Genomic DNA, 19,943 nt, shown 5'->3' on the forward strand with positions numbered 1-19,943 from the left:
AACGGGATGAAATTCCGCCCTGTGGAGGAGGACCGGTGTCTGTGGCCGCAGTGCTCGCGGGCGAAGTGGTTGCGGAGACCCGGCTGCCCTGAGGGCGTGGGCGGGGCGCCGCGGCGCGGCTCTGCTCGTATCCGCTCGCGGATCGCTTGGCGCGGCCCGCACGCAACGCCCGACTGCCCGCCAAACGTTTACCCGCCGAAGGTCGATATTCGCCAATCATGACCCACTTCGACAGCTGACCCTGGGTGGAGATCGCTTCGCGGTTACCTCTGTACGTCCGCCGTGACAGCCGGCCGCACGCCTTCAACCAACACCGACTCAAAGGAAGGCCTCGGCGCTTGTTGGTGACGTCACGTCAGCTAGGCACGGCGAACGCCAGGTCTGTTGCAGGCAGAAACGCCTGGGGGTGCTTATCATTATAAATCTCTTATTTTTGGACAAAATGTTTGGTATTGTTTTGGATTCTGCAGTTTTATTTAGATGAAAGATTTTCTTACTATCGTAAAGCTACAAATAAAGATCATAGTTCTGTATTACTGAAGCCTGTCGAAACAAACGTAGATCAATATGAGAAGTTGCTTTGCCCCATTGCAAGCTTCGGAAATTTTGCATTCAAGTATCTATATTTACTTGATCCATTTTGTTATCGAAACTTACCCCAGCCCCCTTACAATGAACTCGATTCTTTTATTTATTTATTTATTTTCGTTTGACATCGTCACTGGAAATGTGAACTAATTTACATCTGTAAATGTCCAACTGTTGCCAGTCATTAGATTACAGTCGTTTTCAACGAAAGAAAGCTATTTTAGCTTCGTACATCGAAAATACTGCTGAGCTAAAACTTTTTTTAAACCTGCACATTAGAAAAGATAAATATTCCCTTCTTGCTACTGAAAGGAGAAACTTAATAAGATAAAAAATTTTATTTGATAAAACAAGTATCTCTCTTTTGCCTCTTCTTCTGTCCCCCACCCCCACCCCCTCCCCCAACGTGTACAATCGCAAGACATTTCATTAACATTCAGTGCTCCTCACCCCATAGTCAACCAAGATACCTAAAGAAGAGCACCAATAAGTTCATAGTTTCTTGTAAAGGCAACCCAGTACAAACGTAACTTCCTCAGATTTACAAATAAGGTAAAGAAGCACGAATTCTGTTGCTGCTGGACCATGAAGTTGTTTTTGTATGTCACTCCTGAAAACAGGTGGAAATTTAAGTTCAGGAGTACACTATTTGTTAAGAAGGGTAATGAATTGCACAATTAATTGATTGCAGAAATCTCTCAGAACAATGTGTGTTGGTCAACTACCGCCAATAGTTTCACATTTTCCTGTGTCAGAGAGGGAGACATCACCATTATGAGTACGCCCGCAACAGACCTGGCGTTCGCCATGCCTAGCTGACGTGACGTCACGAACAAGCGCCGAGGCCTTCCTTTGAGTCGGTGTTGCTTCAACACGGTGCTGCATTTGTTCAGCACGATTTAGGATGGGGAGTCACAAAGTTTTAATCATCACTCCGAAATAAATGTAGTTACGGAACTAATTTTTTGTTTGTTTACACTTACGTGCCTGCAGTGATGGTACATACTGAAATCATCTCACCACACCACTATAACAGCCGAAGCAAAACGAGTCAGCGCACTGATAAAGGTGGAGATCTGCTCCCCTGTTAATGTTTGCAAATAACAATAAAAACCCTTAATGACAGTTTAAATTATCAAAAAAATTATAAAACTAATATGTCAAGAACAATGAGGGGTTTCCAAAATCCACATACACTTACGAGCCAAACAAACTGGTATGGCATACGTATTCAAGTACAGAGATATGTTAACAGGCAGAATACGGCGCTGCCGGCCCGTGTGGCCGAGCGGTTCTAGGCGCTGCAGTCTGGAACAGCGCGACCGCTACGGTAGCAGGTTCGAATCCTGCCTCGGGCATGGATGTGTGTGATGTCCTTAGGTTAGTTAGGTTTAAGTAGTTCTAAGTTCTAGGGGACTGATGACCTCAGAAGTCCCCTAGTGCTCAGTGTCATTTGAACCATTTTCAATAAATGCGATTAAGACTGTTTTTGAATAATTGGCTCTGTAATGGTGTGGGGCGTGTGCTGTTGGAGTGATCTCGGACCCCTGATATGTATAGATACGACTCTGACAGGTGACACGTACGTAAGAATCTTGTCTGATCACCTGCATCCATTTATGTCCATTGTCCATTCCGACGGACTTGGGCAATTCCAGCAGAACAATGCGACACACCACACGTCCAGAATTGCTACAGAGTGGCTCTAGAAATACTCCTCTGAGTTTAAACACTTTCGCTGGCCACCCAACTCCCTAGACATGAACATTATTGAGCATACCTGGGCTGCCTTGCAACGTGTGTTCAGAAGAGATCTCCATCCCTCTACTTTTATGGATTTATGGACAGACCTACAGGATTCATGGTATCATTTTCCACCAACACTACTTCAGACATTAGTCGAGTCCATGCCACGTCGTGTTGCGGCATTTCTGCGTGCTCCCGAGGGGCACTACACGATGTTAGGCAGGTGTACCAGTTTCTTTGGCTCTTCATTCGGGCTGTAAGAAGATTCTTAACTCTCTATATGGATAACATCCCATTGTAGGCCTGAAGGAGCGTCTATACTGACGTGAAACCATTAGTATCGAATAAAATATAGCACGTGGCTTTCGGAAACACATCATCATTCTTGACTTTTTAGTTGTTATAATTTTTATGATAATTTAAAGTGTTACTGCGTGTTGAGTGTTGTTTATTGTTTAGACCGTCCGTGAGCTACGGTTGCCCTCTGCAGAAAGTTGTTCAAGGTCTGACTTTTCTACGTGTTACGATACTGTGGCGCGGGGATTATGTTGTATACGAACGTAAGGATACACATCTGTAAACAAACGAAGTATTAATTAGTAACATCATTTTTTTAAGGTGATGATTAGAACTTAATAACTATAAGTTTCTTCTTGCACCTTACAAGATTACACGAAAGAAAAAGATAACCCAGGTCAACATCCTTTTAATGGATCTCGGTTTCTAACTTTTCTGTAGTTAACTGAGGTCGCCTTTTGTTATTCTTGTTGTGTTATAAAATTTCTATACGCTTGTTCAACTGTCTGTGCACCTGATTGTTTTTTTTCTGTCGTAATTTAAAGTCTTTCAACGAGGTGTATATCGATTTCTACTTTATTGGTATACACAAGACGAAGTAGGAATTTCGGTAGCTGTATCTAGAGCTCCCTCGCCTAAAGTCATAAATGCCATCATATTTCACGGCAAAACACCATCAGTTAATCACTAGAGTGGAAAAAAACTCAACTTGTTGATGGAGACAGGAAGGCGTTAAAATGTGTTGTTGGCTCTAAGAAAACCAGAATCACGAAAAGTGTTAATATGCATCTTACAGAAAAAGGTGTCAACAAAATCAGCGTGGCCAAACAACATACGTCTACGTATTGATCGCATGGAGATGGCCAGAGGGGGAATTTGGCTAAATCTGTGAGACTTATACACATTTATGTAGAACTTAAAACCAAATAATAGAAAAGTGACGTCACTTAATAAATTACGAATGCTAGAGCTACTAGCTGCGAAATCGTGCGTGAAACTGTTGGTTTACAAAACTTGCCCACCGACTAATGAAAAACATCCATCTATCCAACGAGTCTACATCTACGCTTCCCGTGGAACGTATTCCCTTGCGGAAACCCTGAAGGGAAGTATAAGATCCAAAGTCTACTTTCTGCTGTGAAGCCAGTTGTGTATTCTGTAATGGTTTGGGTTATCACATCGTGGTTTTCAGTGGGTGCAATTTCCAAAATGAGAGTAAGTATTGCTGGTATGCTACATGAATTCGTTTTAAGTGACTACGTCCATTAGGTAACGCAGGCATTGTTCCCGGCAAGGGAATTTTCTTCGAAGATGAAACGTGCTCATTTACTAAGTTTCATACGTCTGGCAGCTGTCCGACGCGTACGAGGATGAAACAACCCGTCATTTCAATCAGCCACGGGGGATTGTGGTCCTTATTTGTGGAACAATTAAAAGTCCTTTACCGTTATTCAGCATATCCCAATGAATAGAAAGATTTTCTTTATGGGAAACGGTATAGAATTCCACTGCTACCGTGCAGGATTGCTACACATCGAGCCACCGAAGAGCACTTCCTTATGGGGCTAAAAGGCAGGCAAGTTGAGCGGGTGGTAATGTATGAGATTAGAAGAGAGTGAATGCGATTTTATTTCAGTCCGTCTTTTATTTCTATTATCGCATTTTCTATGTTTTAACCACATTTGTTTCTACTGACCGCCGTACGGGCGCTGATAATGTTGGCGTTGAGTATCGCTAACCCACAAACTTGTACACACAAAAGAGGCAAGTATTGATATTATTGCATTATTTCATTATAAGAGGCCTGGGTCATAGAAAAACTCATTCTCATTAACTGAATATGGACGCCATATCATACTGCCCTTTTTTAGTTTCCGTACTTTAATCGGTAAAATGAAACCTCGGCAACTGCCAGAGCGCTGTCCAGGTCCTGACCGCGGAAGATGATTCGCCAAAAATTTTTGGAAAGTATAAATTACACAAGTAAATTATTTAAAAATATTTTTCTGTAGCTAACACTACGATTGAACGCCACCTTTATCATTTCTATAGTATTTTATAAGTAACTGCATGACTGAGTTCGAGTTCTTAATGGTTAGCAAGTAGATTAAATACGTAGCTGCTGTGCCTTGTAGCACAGGAGAGTGCGCTGGGTGGAAGGGAACAGGCTTGCCTGCCAGAACAGCGTGTTCTGTCGATCCACATAAAAGCTCTCTAGCCTACGCCCAAAGACAACACAAGAATTATGAAATAGGAGATTTTATAAATCGATCTATGACTCTCGCACCTTATGAAGCCTTTTTTAATCGAGCAGGCAACGAAAGCTGTTGCCATTTCAGGAAAATTTGATGTGAAAAGACAATTTCAAATTTCGGGTGACTGTACACGGCAGCCGCAACTTGGGACATTGAAGCGACTTTTTTTGCGATCCTTCGGCATGCACCTTGACGCGGAGGCAACTCCTTTGCGGTGCGTCAGTACGCGTTTTGTGCCGGGTGGCGGTATTTCTGTAAAGAACGAATCTAAATAAAATGGACTATTTTTATCGTAACTACACCAGTAGTTGTAGCGACTTCGTACGGAGCTGTTCCTAATTTGTTTTGTTACTGTCGAATCTTTTGCGTGATTTTTTTCCCCTTATGTGGATCCTTAAAAGCGTGAAGTTGATAGCGAAAATAGGAAATTTTTGAGTGAGTAGACTAAACAGTATTGCTTTAGGCTGCCTGGTATGCTTATAGCTTTTCCATTTTACCTAACATGTAACAAAACTGTCACTCTTAGTAAATGTGCCAATTTAAAGCGACATTACGAAACAACTGATCAGGAGTAGCTTAAAAATTTTCCTCTGGGTGGTAAAGCTCGTCAAGAAAATCTCCAGACATATCTAGCTGCCTTCACACATACACACACACACTCAAAAAAGAGCTCGGCGTTACTAAATCGCTCTACGAGCGCGCAATAAAAACCAAGCAGCGTTGCGTGTTTGTTGGACGTTTAATAAACAACTGAAACCATTTTCAGATTCTGAGGTAGTTGGAAGTGGCAGCGGCTCTTTTTGAAGCGTTGCTGCAGTTCCAAGCATTCCGTTGTCAGCGAGGAGCAGTACAAGAAGAGCAGAAATTTTCGCTACTGACAATAAAAATAAAGTAGTTTGCTCGAACGTCTACAAGAGACGCCTTGCTACGCCATAGCACTTGATGGATCATGTGATATTGTTGATGAAAAGGAAATGTCTTAGTTATGATAAAAAAGTGTCTGTTTCAATCGACGGGACCCCTGAAAAGAAAAGGGACTAGTAAAGAGAACCGAAGATAAGAAAGCTGAACTACTGACTTATCAGCGCATAATGCAGCAGAAAGTCATTTATGGGAAATTTAGTGCCGCTCTGAAATAAGTAATGGACAGCTTGAGCACGTTGATTAATTTGATGAGGTCTTGTTCTGCTCTTCAGCACAGACAGTGCAACGAGTTTGTTAGTGTGACTGGGCGCAGCACAGAAATGTTCGTTGACTACGTAAACGTCAAGTGACTGAACGTTTTTGGCAAATAAAATAATATGTAACCCCCTTCTTACAAAACTTGGACAGACAAGAAGTAAGGAAGCATGTGGAGTTCCTAGAAAACGAACGCAGTATGCTAGCTGCGGCGTTCCTCAAAGACATTCTGAAACATTTAAATGCGCTCAGTACCAAGCTACAAGGAAACGGGTAAACACAATCTGATGTGATATAAAGTGTGTCTCTCTACCGACGCAAGCTGGACAACTTTGAAAAAGACATTGCAAGTCAAGTATTTATTCGCTTTCCAGCAATTTTTGAATATAAAAATAGTTCTGAAATAACATTTACTCCAAATGGAGATAACAGACTTGCAGGAAGACATTTCCTTGTAAACGAATAAAATAACATCCGCCGAAGAATTTTGGAGTAAACATGTTCCAGCAAAATATTAAAATTGTGAAAAATTAGCCATTTACCTGGATGCTGTGTTTGACTCCACATAGGTTTGTGAAATTTCATTTTCAAAAATGAAGTTTTTGAAGAATCAGTATCAGTTAAGATTAATAATCGCCCACCACGAAGACACTATTCGCATTGGCTGCATTCCCCGTGAACCTAACCCTAAAAAACCGGCTCTAGATCACAAGTGTAATTTCTCCCATTGATTTTTCAATACAATTATGCCTATGTATTGTATTTCATATTATTTTGTGAGTTAAAATAATAAAAATTACTAAGGAACATGACTTTTTTTCTTTTTGACGTGGATATAAACTTTCTTAAGTCTTCCGAACCCCACTAAAAATCACTTGCTGACCGTTTCCACATTGGTGTCTATCTGTCTGCCACTCAGTGTATCTGTTTGCCCCTCTGTTAAGACTTTTCTTCTCAGGAACATGTAAATGTAATTTTTGAGAACATTACTCGTGGAGAAGAGCGATCTGGCTAAACGTACTTTAAAAATAGACACAAACAATCTCGACCGTAAAAACTTCTACATTGGTGGTAATCGCTTTCGTTCAGGTTTTGACCATCCTCAGATCGTGATGGTAAGTGGTGGCGGTGAATGAAGCGACTACTCATTTTCGTGGAGTTAAAACACTCGATCCTTTCACCGTCACGACCTACAACACGGTGTGAGGGTTTGAGCATGGTTAAAAACACTCCGATAACGGTGACATCAAAAGAAATGTTTTTGAAGTCTAAAATGTTTATGTCCATTTTTAAAGTACACGCAAATGTATCGACTTGAAATTTACGTCAAATATTGAGGTCTATGATCTCTCGGCAGTGTAAAAAATTTAAGCTTGAAAATCAATGAAATCGAAAGATCCGGCCAGTTATGTCATATTTTGATACTCACAGACACATACAACAAAACCCATTGACTCACAATCGAGAAATTTGGCAATAAGCAAGGTTTCACAATACATTTAAAGGAAGACAATACTAAAATTATTAATTTGTAATTATATTAGAAAAAAATATTTATGTCGTACGTTGTCCGTCTGTCTGCTGTTAAGACTCCTTTTTCTCAGGAGCAGGTTGAAGTATGAAGTTTAAATTTATGTCAAATACTAAGGTCTACGATTCCATGGCGGTGTAAATAATTTAAGCTTCTAAGTCAATGCCATCAAAGATAGGGCCATACAAGTCACATACTTTGATACTAGCAAACTCATTCCAAAACCTGTGGACGAACGGTGTATCTACATGTCGAGCCTCGTGGTGTGGTGGTAAAGCGTGTATCTGCATATAGAGAAGTCGCGGGATCGAATATCGGTTGAAGCACAATTTTTTTCAGTATTCGTTTTAATCAAGCCTTCACCTTTCAACGATGTGAGGAGTGCACTTTAAACTATAGGTCCCCTTTCCCGAGCTGGGTAACTGGGATAGGTTAGGACATGCAAGTGGCCGAAGTGGCGTCCAATAGAAAGACTTGTATCACGCCACTAAGCCGCATATAATGATTGTTATTATCTAGATACATAATTAAGTGTGTGAAGAACCTGAGAGAGCGAGTACCACACTCAACTGTCTGGTCATTTAGGAGACATATTAGTGTAAAAAGTTTAGATTGCCTCACTCTGAACTCGTGTGATGTGTTGAGTGGTACTTAAGTAAATAAATTAGTGAAATAAAAGTGAACTAGAAATTAGAATATAAATGGAAAACTTGGTTTAGTTTAGAGAGTTACATACTGGCATTCAGCGGGCAGAACAGAAGAGACAATGACCATGAAGTCAGCAGTTCCACATAAGCGGGCGCTGTCGATTCAGCCGTCAGGGCATCGCCCGACCGGCTCACGTGTTTCTCAGTTGTCGCATGTGAGCAAAGGCCCTCGCCTACATCCCAAGAGCCAATGACCGACGTTAAGAAGATTCTTTGAGAAGCTTTTCAACGTGACGGAAGAGGCAATGACCGGCTCACGTGTTTCTCAGTCGTCACATGCGATCAGAGGCCCCCGCCTACATTCCAAGAGCCAATGACCGAGGTCAAGAAGATTCTTCGAGAAGCTTTTCAACGTGACAGAAGAGGCAATGGCCGTGAAGTCGTTCACCTCCAGTAAACTGAAGTGAATAATTACACGAGACGCGGTGGGCCCGACAGTTGAAGACGGATGAAGACAGAGGAAGACAGATGAAGACGGGGACGAAGACGAAGACGAAGACGGGAACGGAGACGAAGACGAGAGACGAAGGAAGAAAAGAAGAGTAGCAGTAGTTTTCAGTCAGTTTCGGTGCTAAAGACCGTCATGCAAGAAGAGACTACATCATGCACAGTCGCACCAAGTCCGCCGCTGTAATGGAATAGCAAGCAGCAGCCGCGGCGCCAGAAGACAGAAGTTAAAAGGTATTGGAAGTCTGATTTTTACATACCCGGGTGACTCGTGAGGACGGGAAGGAGACGGCCTCACATCAGTAGTTACCTGTGAGCTGGGATGAAGACCTGACAGCCGAAGACTGGCAAGCGGGAGTCCGTGGTTCGAGTTCGGGACACTGGCCTTCCCCCGCCGCGCCGCTCCGCTGGTCGACGCACAACACACGCGGCCGCTTAGAGAAGAGAAACACTGGGACGCCACATTCAAGGTATCACCATCCGATGCGCGACGTCGCTTGCAATAATTAAACGGGCCACCTCGCGCTGCGCGTCTCCGGTCAGCTGGGCGAGACGGCGACACGAGATACACACCGCTACGCGTAATCAGACGCCGCCGCCGCCGCCGCCGCCGCCGCTGCCGCAGCAGAAGGCTATGCAAACGACACGGCCGCCGCTCTCCGAACCAGAACGTCCCAGTAAGATACAGTTGTACGAAACTTTCAATAAAAGTTATCTTATGTAAAAATGATGTTTCATTCGACCTCATATCCGAGCCAAGGGAGAACCCACCCTGCCCACATGTTGTAAGAGAGAAAAGTTAATTTATTTAATATTTTCACCCTGACAGAATGCTTTAGAATGCTCATCCTGACAATTGACAGCATCAAAAGAGAAAACCCAGTTACATTGAGTGACAGAACTGTCACATTTAGTAACACAACTGTTACATTTGATGTCAGAAGCCGTTTTAGTTGTTACAGATGTGACAGATTCGTTGGTGAGGTGGCGGCGCTCCGCGTCGTCACTTACAATGGTCGGGGATAAGATGGTTGTGAGAGTAGGGGGCTACCGAAGTCAGTAGAATTCCTTTACTGAAAGTGAGGTGATGGTAGTGCGGGCTCTCTTTATGCGCCCTATGACTCGTACACACCGTTTGTATTAGTTGACCAAGTGTTATCTAAGGGAAACATCAGTTACTTCAGAGTTGTTATTCTCCTTGGCACTACTTCAAGTGTTGTAGAGTTTACTGATTTTACGGAGCATAACATCAACTTTCTACCATCAAGTGTTTGCGATTTCCTGGCAGATTAAAACCGTTTGTCAGACCGAGACTCAGGCCTAAGACCTTTGCCTTTCACAGAAAAGTGCCCATGTTCGAGTACCCGTCCGGCACACAGTTTTAATCTGGCAGCAAATTCCATGTCAGCGCCCACTGGGGGTGTAGAGTGAAAATTCATTTGGAATCAAATGTTTGTGAAAAATTATTACGGTCGATTAAACGAAGCGTAATGGCTTTCACTTTTAAACCGTGCAAAAGCTGAATCAGTAGGAAATTGCTTGATCATGACGGAGAAAGAAACAAAACAGGCGAATAAACTGTTCTCTGGTTTCCAGCCGTGTCAAGTGGTTAACATACCACGAGCTTTCTACTAAGCACTCCTTGGACATTGTCAAGTGGAATAAGTGCTGATGGCTGCATGTAAGCCCTTGTCCTGTCGGCTATGACGTCACTGCCGCTCACGTCGTCGTCGTATACGATGGCTTCTTTAGTTACACTGTGCCAGAAGCTGTTGGTACGAGCCTTGACAGGCTCGTGCCCCCGGTAACGGCTTCTAGGACTATCGAAATAAAAATCACCGATAACGCCTTTAACAGAGACGGTGGCCTGCAGCTCAGCGCGGATGGGATCCAGCGATCGCGAAATTGAAGCGGGCGCAGCAGACACGAGTGTACGGCCACAAACAGATTGTCCCCGGAGGAATGGTTAGTATTCACCTATGACAGAAACTATCATACGAAGAAAAAAGTGCAGTACAGATGGGCTCTAAAACGCATACCTTAAGAGCTATGAGCACTTCTTCATCTTCTATACTGTGAAACAGATCTCTGTTACCGTAAACTCTTAGTTATACAGCCGGCCGCTGAGGCCGAGCGGTTCTAGGCGCCTCATTCCGGAACCGCGCTGCTCCTACGGTCGCAGGTTCGAATCCTGCCTCGGGCATGGATGTGTGTAATGTACTTAGGTTAGTTAGGTTTAAGTATTTCTAAGTCTATGGGACTGATGACCTCAGATGTTACGTCCCATAGTGCTTGGAACCATTTGAACCATTTGTTTTACATATTTTGGGAGGAAGTAGTGTGGACCAAACCAAGAAAAAATCAAGTAAACATGGGCTCTAAAACGCATATCTTAAAAATTGGAAGCATTCGTTCAGCAGAAGAGATCTGTTTCATAGTATCGAAGATGAAGTGCTCATACGTCCAAACGTACGCATTTTAAGCCCATGTGCACCAGATCATTCCTGTCGTACCCTGAATATTGACCGTTTCTCCTGGGACACCCTCTGTGGGTGCCATGAACAAAAGTTAGGTTGTAAAGTGGCTATAATTCCGCACCTTACAAGCACTCATCCACATACTTTGCCGTGAACTACAACCGCAATTAGATATCATTTGATAGGTTGTACATCGTATATATGAATATTTAAAGGAGACTGCCATTGTCACGTACGCCTTGTAAATAATTGTTAACACTTGTTGCATGAGAGGTGACGGAGTGTCTTTACTATAAAAAGGGCATAATGAATGATTGCCTATACTAGTAGAGGTTGGAACGCAAGTGGAGATGAAACGGCAGGCAGAACTCAAGCTCTGGGTGGAAGGCCCGCACAGACGTTGGTCCTGCTTAAACACAGGAAGTAGCTAGATGAACGTCATGGCACCTGAGCTCTGGAGCACAATAGGGTGACGAACGGCCACTATTGTAATGTAGGTCCGGAAGGATAATCGGGTAATACTTCCGAACTCTGCAAATCTTGGACGCAGGTGAGAGGAACGAAGAAGCGGCACCTCGGAAACCACGCAGGCTGGGTTATTTCCAAGGATTTTTACTCAGAAGCTTACCATTGTACGAGATTAGGTTTTTCCTCTCAAACTTTCCGCGCTGGACGACAAAAGACTAAAATATGGTTGGTCGGCGTTCGGAATAATCTGCAGAGAGGGAGAATATTCCGTGGTTTCGGGAATATGATTCGTTTTCGGAATTATGAGGTTGGAGAGCCGAGCCATGCTGGAAAGTCAGCGGTGGAGAGACGAGGTCTTCCGTTGTGAGCGCCCGTGTGTGACGGTAGGCTCGATATCAGCTTTGTTGATACGGACGGACTTGCTGTCTTTGCTCTCAGGAGAGTTTATAGTTAGAACAGTTAGGCACTGTAATGCAGCTTTCAGTAATTGAGAGCTCTTCCTCTGTCTATACTTAAGTTTAGACGATATCTGAACTCCGTCCTTGTGGTTGGGAGTTCGCGTTTCTCGTCTGTAGAAGACAGAGAGTAGAAGACAGTATCAGAGTATATTAGTCAGAGGACCTCCTTCTGCCGTCCTAGTGTTTCAAAGAGTTTATTTGTGGCTGGAGTTCTTCCATCATCGCAGACGAGTACGAGAACCATCACTTCGACCCACCGGACGCAGTACATACGGTGATATCGCAAATTGCTTCGGCTTATTAGGGCTATCAAAGCTAAGCAGCTGTGATCACGTTAGTTTATTTCCACTGAGGTTCCACACCACCGTAGATCATCTTTGAAAGTAGTGTCTTCTAGTGTTTGGTATGCAGATGATGTCAGTCATTTCGTGTTATTGAAATTCGATCGCGCAGTCATAATAAGGGGCAGAGTTGAGCAATTTATTAGTAATTTTACTTAGGAACTGTAAACTTTGCAATATAAAGTTTTTTTAAATCCACAATAAATATATAAGCAGGAATAACGTTTATCATTGAGTAGTATTAGTTGCCTTAATCATTCATTTATGCTTAGGTTGTAATTTATATGTTAAAGTCCATTAAGAGATCCGAAGATCTGATTTAGGGGGTAGTCAGACAGGGCCAAATCTTCATTTTAGCGTTTATTATTTTCCGTTGCGCACATTCATTTTACACATGCCTCGAGTAGCATCATGGAACGTCAGAGCCGGCAACTAAGGTATACAGGCTGAATCACCTAAAACTTACACTGTATAAATTGCGGAAACGAAAAATGCTATTGACGTGCGGTTTCCACAGAGTAAATTGGTAGACAGGGGCTCGTATTGTTAGCCAGTCAACAGACTGTAATAACACTTAGAAAGTGTACATTTTGTGCAAACATCACTTTTTAAGTGGAACAATGTCTACTGACATTAGCAGATTAAAAGCAGAGTAAATTAGAATGTCAATAGTGTTTGTTGCAGGATTCTAGTGCGAGTCGTTTACGAGATATCGCATTTTGAAAAGTTTCCACACTGACATAATAGACTACTTGTGGTAGCACACACTAAAGAACAAAACAACGGCATACATAGTTATGTAGATTCTGACCATCACAGGTTGTGTTCAAAATGATCACCGGCAGCAGCAGTACTCGTTTCCAGTCTACATCTACATTTACATCTAAGTGATTACTCTGCAATTCATAATAAAGTGCCTGGCAGAGGGTTCAATGAACCACCTTCAAGCTCTCTACCCTGATTTCTCTTATTTTACTGCGATGATCATTTCTTTCTATTTAGATGGATGCCAACAGAATGTTTTCGCAGTCAGAGGAGAAAAGTGGTGATTGAAATTTCATGACAAGATCCCGTCGCAACGAAAAGAGCCTTTATTTTTATGATTGCCACTCCAATTCACGTATCATGTCTGTCGATGTCATCAGTCAGTCCCACCTGATGCGGATCCTACACCGCTTAGCAGAGCCCCAGAACAGTGCAGATAAGCGTGGTGTAAGCAGTCTCTTTAGTAGACCTGTTGCACATTCTAAGTGTTCTGCCAATGAATCTCAGTCTTTGGTTTGCTCTACCCACAACATTATCTATGTGATCGTTCCAATTTAAGTTATTTGTAATCGTAATCCCCAAGTATTTAGTTGAATTTGCAGCCTTCAGATTTGTGTGACTTATCCCGTAATGGAAATTAAACGGATTTATTTTAGTATTCATGTGAATAACTTCACACTTTTCTTTATTCAGGGTCAGTGGTTCAGATGGCTCTAAGCACTATGGGACTTAACATCTGAGATCATCAGTCCCCTAGACTTAGAACTACTTAAACCTAAGAGCATCACACACATCCATGCCCGAGGCAGGATTCGAACCTGCGAGCGTATCAGCAGCGCGGTTCCGGACAGAAGCGCATAGAACCGCTCGGCCACAGCGGCCGCCTACTCAGGGTCAATTGCCACTTTTCGCACCATACAGATATCTTATCTATATCGTTTTGCAATTCGTTTTAGTCATCTGATGACTTTACAAGACGGTAAATGACAGCAATCTAAGACGGCTACTCAGATTGTCTCCTATGACGTTAATATAGATCAGGAATAATAGAGAGCCGATGCCACCTCCTTGGGGAACGCCGGACATTACTTCTATTACGTCTATTACCACGAACTGGACCTTCCTGACAGGAAATCACGAATCCAGTCGCACAACTGAGGCGATATTCGATAGGCACGCAGTTTGGTTAGAAGTCGCGGTGTCTAAAACTTTCTGGAAAACTAAAAATATGGATCAATTTGACTTCCCCTGTCGATAGCACTCATTACTTCATGAGTATAAAGAGCTAGTTGCGTTTCGCAAGAATGACATTTTCTGAATTCGTGCTGACTGTGTGCCAATAAATCGTTTTCTTCGAGGTACTTCATAATGTTCGAATACAGTATATGTTCCAAAACCCTACTGCAAATCGTCGTTAGTGATATAGGCCTGTAATTCCCTTTTTGGGTATTGGTGTGATTTGAGCAATTTTCCAGTCTTTAGGTACGGATCTTTCTGTGAGCGAGCGGTTGTATATAATTGCTAAATATGGAGCTATTGTGTCAGCATACTCTGAGAGGAACCTGACCGGTATACATCTGCACTGGAGGCCTTCCATTTATTAAGTGATTTAATCTGCTTTGTTACACCGAGGATATCTACCGTTTCTCATCTTGGCAGTTGTTCTTCATTGGAATTCAGTTATATTCGCTTCGTCTTCTTTGGTGAAGGAGTTTCGTAAAACCGTGTTTAATAACTCTGCTTTAGTGGCACTGTCATCAGTGACTTCACCGTTGTTATCGGTAGTGAAGGTATTGATTGCGTCTTGCCACTGGTGTGCGTTATGTATGACAAGAATCTTGTTGGGTTTCTGACAGATTTCGAGACAGAATACGCGCTATATTTCGAGCTTCTGCAAAAGTTTGTCCGTCTGGGTGATCTTGCGTTCTTTTAAATTTGCCATGTTTTTTTCGCTGCATCTGCAACAGAGATCTGACCCGTTCTGTGTACCATGGGGGATCAGCACCATCACTTATTAATTTACGTGGTATGTACGAGTATCTCTCAATTGCTGTTGATACTATCTCTTTGACCATTCCACAATTTTTCTACGCTTACGTGATCCGATCGGAAGAAGTGAAGACTGTCTCTTAAAACGGCTTCTTTAAAGAGATGTACTTTGTGTTTCTTTTTGTAGGTTTTAGATGTTACGGTATTCAGCCTAGTAGCAACTTCATTGTAGTCGCTAATCCCTGTATTTTTCACGATGCTGACTATTCATCCAGGATTATTTGTTGCTAAGAGGTCAAGTATGCTTTCACAACCATTTACGCTTCGAGTGGGCTCATGAACTAATTGTTCAAAATAATTTTCTGAGAAAGCATTCAGTAAAATTTCTGATGACGTTTTATGCCTGCCGCCGGCTTTAAACGTATAATTTTTCCAGCATATCGAGGGTAGACTGAAGTCACCACCGCCTATAATTGTATGAGTGAGGTGTGTATTTGAAATGTGACTCAAGTTTTCTGCGAACTGTTCAGCAAATACATCTTCTGAGTCGGGGGGTCTGTAAGACGATCCAATTAATAGTTTGATTGTCAGGTATAACCTCTACCAATACTACACTCCTGGAAATTGAAATAAGAACACCGTGAATTCATTGTCCCAGGAAGGGGAAACTTTATTGACACATTCCTGGGGTCAGATACATCACATGATCACACTGACAGAACCACAGGCACATAGACACAGGCAACAGAGCATGCACAATGTCGGCACTAGTACAGTGTATATCCACCTTTCGCAGCAATGCAGGCTGCTATTCTCCCATGGAGACGATCGTAGAGATGCTGGATGTAGTCCTGTGGAACGGCTTGCCATGCCATTTCCACCTGGCGCCTCAGTTGGACCAGCGTTCGTGCTGGACGTGCAGACCGCGTGAGACGACGCTTCATCCAGTCCCAAACATGCTCAATGGGGGACAGATCCGGAGATTTTGCTGGCCAGGGTAGTTGACTTACACCTTCTAGAGCACGTTGGGTGGCACGGGATACATGCGGACGTGCATTGTCCTGTTGGAACAGCAAGTTCCCTTGCCGGTCTAGGAATGGTAGAACGATGGGTTCGATGACGGTTTGGATGTACCGTGCACTATTCAGTGTCCCCTCGACGATCACCAGTGGTGTACGGCCAGTGTAGGAGATCGCTCCCCACACCATGATGCCGGGTATTGGCCCTGTGTGCCTCGGTCGTATGCAGTCCTGATTGTGGCGCTCACCTGCACGGCGCCAAACACGCATACGACCATCATTGGCACCAAGGCAAAAGCGACTCTCATCGCTGAAGACGACACGTCTCCATTCGTCCCTCCATTCACGCCTGTCGCGACACCACTGGAGGCGGGCTGCACGATGTTGGGGCGTGAGCGGAAGACGGCCTAACGGTGTGCGGGACCGTAGCCCAGCGTCATGGAGACGGTTGCGAATGGTCCTCGCCGATACCCCAGGAGCAACAGTGTCCCTAATTTGCTGGGAAGTGGCGGTGCGGTCCCCTACGGCACTGCGTAGGATCCTACGGTCTTGGCGTGCATCCGTGCGTCGCTGCGGTCCGGTCCCATGTCGACGGGCACGTGCACCTTCCGCCGACCACTGGCGACAACATCGATGTACTGTGGAGACCTCACGCCCACGTGTTGAGCAATTCAGCGGTACGTCCACCCGGCCTCCCGCATGCCCACTATACGCCCTCGCTCAAAGTCCGTCAACTGCACATACGGTTCACGTCCACGCTGTCGCGGCATGCTACCAGTGTTAAAGACTGCGATGGAGCTCCGTATGCCACGGCAAACTGGCTGACACTGACGGCGGCGGTGCACAAATGCTGCGCAGCTAGCGCCATTCGACGGCCAACACCGCGGTTCCTGGTGTGTCCGCTGTGCCGTGCGTGTGATCATTGCTTGTACAGCCCTCTCGCAGTGTCCGGAGCAAGTATGGTGGGTCTGACACACCGGTGTCAATGTGTTCCTTTTTCCATTTCCAGGAGTGTATTTCGCAGGAACTATCTACTTCAATTTCACTACAAAGCAAACTACTTCTGACAACAATAAATACTCCACCACCAATTGTATTTAATCTATCCTTTCTGAACACTGTTTGAAAAAATTTCGGCTGAACTTATTTCCGGCTTTACCAGCTTTCTGTACCTATAACTATTTGAGCTTCATTGCTTTCTATTAGGGCTTGGAGCTCTGGTTCTTACCCAACACAGCTACCACAATTTACAGCTACTATACCGATCGTTTCTACAACTACCTTACTGTGTTTTACCTGCCCCCTTTTAGACGGACGCCCTTTCTGTGGTTTCCTGAGATCCTCTAACCTAAAAAATCACCCAGTCCCTTCCACACAGCCCCCGCTTCCCGTGTAGCCACCTCATGTGTGTAGTGGACTCCTGACCTATTAAGCGGAACCCAGAAACCCATCACCCGATGGCGCAAATCAAGGAATTTGCAGGCTACACGGTCACAGAATCGCCTGAGCCTCTGATTCAGACCCTCCACTCGGCTCTGCACCAAAGGACCACAGTCGGTTCTATCGACGATGCTGCAGATGGTGAGCTCCGCCTTAATCTCGGAAGCAAGACTGGCAGTCTTTACCATTTCCGCTAGCCGCCCGAAACTAGAGAGGATCTCCTCCGATCCAAAGCGACACACGTCATTGGTACCGACATGAGTCACCACTTGCAGTTGGCTGCACCCTGTACTCTTCATGGCATGTGGAATCACCCTTCTGGAAGCACCATTTCGACATCTGGAATGACTCCCCCCGGTATGCACACGGAGTACACACTGGCTTCCTTCCCCTCCTTGGGAGCCATATTCCTGAGGGACCCCATTACATGCCTAACTTAGGAGCTCCCAACTACCAGGAAACCCACTCTCTGTGAATGCCCAGACCTTGCGGGCCGAGAAGCTTCCTCTGGAACAGGGTGGATGACTGCACCCGGCTTACAGACTTCGTCAGCCACAGATAACGCCCGAAACCTGTTCGTCAAACGAACAAGGAAGGCCCTACGATCGGCCCCTCGGAAAGTTTTCCGCTGCCTGCCGCACTTTGGAATGATCTTCCACTCGACCACGGCTGAGGGGTCAACCTCAGTGCAGGCAGTACCTGGGGTGACCACTGCAGCGGACCGATCGGGGGACACGTGGGACGTGCTCGACGTCCCTCGCATCACCGCGTCCGAACCCCAACAGTGACGCCCCTTGGCAGCAGCTTCAAGCTGTGTGACGGATTCCAACACAGGCTGCAGCTGTGAGCAAAGGGTCGCCAACTCAGCCAACTCAGCTCGCGTCTGTACACGGCAATCACAATTCTTCCCATTACTGCAGTCGCTCTTGTTTGCAGCTTGTTAAAATATGTAACAAACGAACGGTGTACTCGGCTTATTAGCAGCAGGAATTCGAAGTGCTCTCTCAGACACTAAGCTACACTAACCAAAACAAACAAAAGTCTGTACGATACGAGAGTCAATAACAACGGCGGTACTGCACGCTATTAAAATAAAAATAAAAGGTTGTGCCTAGTAAGCGCTCGAACACGTAAGAAATTACAAAAATAATCTAGTAAATACACAGGTATCTGTAAATAAGTCGCTCCTGTTGGAAGCTCGTATAAATATATAACAAACGAACGGTGAACTCACCTAATTCGCAGCAGGAACACGAGGTGCTCTGTCTCTGACGGTCTATCCAAACTGAGCTACACTAACCAAAAATGATATGCAAATAGTATTTCAGTCGAGATGTCCGAGCAGGAATACGTTGTTGCATATTATCGGGTGTTATTGGTATGTCGTTGTAGACAGCATCTTTCAGCTTTCGCCACAGAGAAAAGTCTACAGGCGTCAAAGCCGGTGAATTGGCCAGCCAAGGTACAGGTCCTCAGTGTCAGATAAAACGATTTGGAAAAAATTCTTGAAGACATGCTGTAGTACTTATTGCACTAAGGGCTGGACAGCCATCATGTTAGAACCACAGCTTTCTCCTAGTCTACAGAGGAACTTTCTCTAGCATCCTTGGAAGATGGCCGGTTAGGAGGCTGCGGTACTTGTGGGCGTTCTGTGTTCCGTCTATGAAATACTGGCCTATGAACTGGTGAACCACACATTTATATCCATGAACGCTGACATTCCAGCTGACGAAGCCAATGGGGACTGTCAACAAACCAACGGTGCATGGCGTGTTTCGCCGGTTTACCTGGCCGTGATTGCTAAATGGGGCTTTACCACTAAACAAGATACATGATACATCTGGAATTTCTTTTCAAAATGCCCATGTACGGAAGTTAACTCGATTCTCATAATCGTTTCCATGCAGCTCTTGATGAAGAGAGTTGTGATGGGAATGAAGCCTATGTCGATGGAGAATGCGTAGGTCACTTGGCTGACTCAAGCCAATTCCTCGTGCGATAGCGCAGGATCTAACGTGCTGACTGATTGCAATAGGAGGAAGAACATTAATTTCCCCCTATTCTGTCGTCACTTGTTTCTGTTTTCTGTTACGTAACTAGTTGAAGAGGTTGATAAATAATTGCCGAGATGGTTGACGTCTATTGGGATATCTTACCGCAAACTCTGTACGAGAACGAACTGCATTCTCCATACACCATCAGCATGTCAACTTTCTCTGCATTGGTAAATCCCACC

This window comes from Schistocerca americana, chromosome 1 (genome assembly GCF_021461395.2).
Source record: "Schistocerca americana isolate TAMUIC-IGC-003095 chromosome 1, iqSchAmer2.1, whole genome shotgun sequence".
In the NCBI taxonomy this organism is placed as follows: domain Eukaryota; kingdom Metazoa; phylum Arthropoda; class Insecta; order Orthoptera; family Acrididae; genus Schistocerca; species Schistocerca americana.